The sequence below is a fragment of the Anguilla rostrata genome, chromosome 14 (assembly GCF_018555375.3).
Source record: "Anguilla rostrata isolate EN2019 chromosome 14, ASM1855537v3, whole genome shotgun sequence".
Classification (NCBI taxonomy): Eukaryota; Metazoa; Chordata; class Actinopteri; order Anguilliformes; family Anguillidae; genus Anguilla; species Anguilla rostrata.
This window is the reverse complement of record NC_057946.1, coordinates 19,153,382-19,156,800: the sequence shown is the minus strand read 5'-3', so window position 1 is coordinate 19,156,800 and position 3,419 is coordinate 19,153,382.

The following is a 3,419-nucleotide window of genomic DNA, read 5'->3' as shown; positions in this document are numbered from 1 at the left end:
ACCCTGACTTTAAGCCGCCGACCGGAAAAAAATGCAGCCGGCTAACGCTTTCAATGTTCAATAGCTCCCAGACAATAGGGCCTAGGACCATCAAACCACTGCTAGAGTGTTCACAGACAGCGGCCCCAAGAAGCAGAGCCTATGCTTCGGGCGCTACGATCCCGTGCGATTTTACACGAATATTTCCAAACCTGACTTTAAGCCGCCGATCGGAAAAAAATGCAGCCGGCTAACGCTTTCAAAGTTCAATAGCTCCCAGACAATAGGGCTTAGGACCATCAAACCACTGCTAGAGTGTTCACAGACAGCGGCCACGAGAAGCAGAGCCTATGTTTCGGGCGCTACCACCCCGCGCGATTTTACACGAATATTTCCAAACCTGACTTTAAGCCGCCGACCGGAAAAAAATGCAGCCGGCTAACACTTTCAATGTTCAATAGCTCCCAGACAATAGGGCCTAGGACCATCAAACCACTGCTAGAGTGTTCACAGACAGCGGCTCCGATAAGCAGAGCCTATGCTTCGGGCGCTACCACCCCGCGCGATTTTACACGAATATTTCCAACCCTGACTTTAAGCCGCCGACCGGAAAAAAATGCAGCCGGCTAACGCTTTCAATGTTCAATAGCTCCCAGACAATAGGGCCTAGGATCATCAAACCACTGCTAGAGTGTTCACAGACAGCGGCCCCGAGAAGCAGAGCCTATGTTTCGGGCGCTACCACCCCGCGCGATTTTACACGAATATTTCCAACCCTGACTTTAAGCCGCCGACCGGAAAAAAATGCAGCCGGCTAACGCTTTCAATGTTCAATAGCTCCCAGACAATAGGGCCTAGGATCATCAAACCACTGCTAGAGTGTTCACAGACAGCGGCCCCGATAAGCAGAGCCTATGCTTCGGGCGCTACCACCCCGCGCGATTTTACACGAATATTTCCAACCCTGACTTTAAGCCGCCGACCGGAAAAAAATGCAGCCGGCTAACGCTTTCAAAGTTCAATAGCTCCCAGACAATAGGGCCTAGGACCATCAAACCACTGCTAGAGTGTTCACAGACAGCGGCCCCGAGAAGCAGAGCCTATGCTTCGGGCGCTACGACCCCGTGCGATTTTACACGAATATTTCCAAACCTGACTTTAAGCCGCCGATCGGAAAAAATGCAGCCGGCTAACGCTTTCAAAGTTCAATAGCTCCCAGACAATAGGGCCTAGGACCATCAAACCACTGCTAGAGTGTTCACAGACAGCGGCCCCGAGAAGCAGAGCCTATGTTTCGGGCGCTACCACCCCGCGCGATTTTACACGAATATTTCCAACCCTGACTTTAAGCCGCCGACCGGAAAAAAATGCACCCGGCTAACGCTTTCAAAGTTCAATAGCTCCCAGACAATAGGGCCTAGGACCATCAAACCACTGCTAGAGTGTTCACAGACAGCGGCCCCGAGAAGCAGAGCCAATGTTTCGGGCGCTACCACCCCGCGCGATTTTACACGAATATTTCCAACCCTGACTTTAAGCCGCCGACCGGAAAAAATGCAGCCGGCTAACGCTTTCAAAGTTCAATAGCTCCCAGACAATAGGGCCTAGGACCATCAAACCACTGCTAGAGTGTTCACAGACAGCGGCCCCGAGAAGCAGAGCCTATGCTTCGGGCGCTACCACCCCGGCGATTTTACACGAATATTTCCAACCCTGACTTTAAGCCGCCGACCGGAAAAAAATGCAGCCGGCTAACGCTTTCAATGTTCAATAGCTCCCAGACAATAGGGCCTAGGACCATCAAACCACTGCTAGAGTGTTCACAGACAGCGGCCCCGAGAAGCAGAGCCTATGCTTCGGGCGCTACGACCCCGTGCGATTTTACACGAATATTTCCAAACCTGACTTTAAGCCGCCGATCGGAAAAAAATGCAGCCGGCTAACGCTTTCAATGTTCAATAGCTCCCAGACAATAGGGCCTAGGACCATCAAACCACTGCTAGAGTGTTCACAGACAGCGGCCCCGAGAAGCAGAGCCTATGTTTCGGGCGCTACCACCCCGGCGATTTTACACGAATATTTCCAACCCTGACTTTAAGCCGCCGACCGGAAAAAATGCAGCGGCTAACGCTTTCAAGTTCAATAGCTCCCAGACAATAGGGCCTAGGACCATCAAACCACTGCTAGTGTGTTCACAGACAGCGGCCCCGAGAAGCAGAGCCAATGTTTCGGGCGCTACCACCCGCGCGATTTTACACGAATATTTCCAACCCTGACTTTAAGCCGCCGACCGGAAAAAAATGCAGCCGGCTAACGCTTTCAATGTTCAATAGCTCCCAGACAATAGGGCCTAGGACAATCAAACCACTGCTAGAGTGTTCACAGACAGCGGCCCCGATAAGCAGAGCCTATGCTTCGGGCGCTACCACCCCGCGCGATTTTACACGAATATTTCCAACCCTGACTTTAAGCCGCCGACCGGAAAAAAATGCAGCCGGCTAACGCTTTCAATGTTCAATAGCTCCCAGACAATAGGCCTAGGACCATCAAACCACTGCTAGAGTGTTCACAGACAGCGGCCCCGAGAAGCAGAGCCTATGCTTCGGGCGCTACAATCCCGTGCGATTTTACACGAATATTTCCAAACCTGACTTTAAGCCGCCGATCGGAAAAAAATGCAGCCGGCTAACGCTTTCAAAGTTCAATAGCTCCAGACAATAGGCCTAGGACCATCAAACCACTGCTAGAGTGTTCACAGACAGCGGCCCCGAGAAGCAGAGCCTATGTTCGGGCGCTACCACCCGCGATTTTACACGAATATTTCCAACCTGACTTTAAGCCGCCGACGGAAAAAATGCAGCCGGCTAACGCTTTCAATGTTCAATAGCTCCCAGACAATAGGGCCTAGGACCATCAAACCACGCTAGAGTGTTCACAGACAGCGGCCCCGAAAGCAGAGCCTATGTTCGGGCGCTACACCCCGGCGATTTTACACGAATATTTCCAACCTGACTTTAAGCCGCCGATCGGAAAAAAATGCAGCCGGCTAACGCTTTCAAAGTTCAATAGCTCCCAGACAATAGGGCCTAGGACCATCAAACCACTGCTAGAGTGTTCACAGACAGCGGCCCCGAGAAGCAGAGCCAATGTTTCGGGCGCTACCACCCCGCGCGATTTTACACGAATATTTCCAACCCTGACTTTAAGCCGCCGACCGGAAAAAAATGCAGCCGGCTAACGCTTTCAATGTTCAATAGCTCCCAGACAATAGGCCTAGGATCATCAAACCACTGCTAGAGTGTTCACAGACAGCGGCCCCGATAAGCAGAGCCTATGTTTCGGGCGCTACCACCCCGCGCGATTTTACACGAATATTTCCAACCCTGACTTTAAGCCGCCGACCGGAAAAAAATGCAGCCGGCTAACGCTTTCAATGTTCA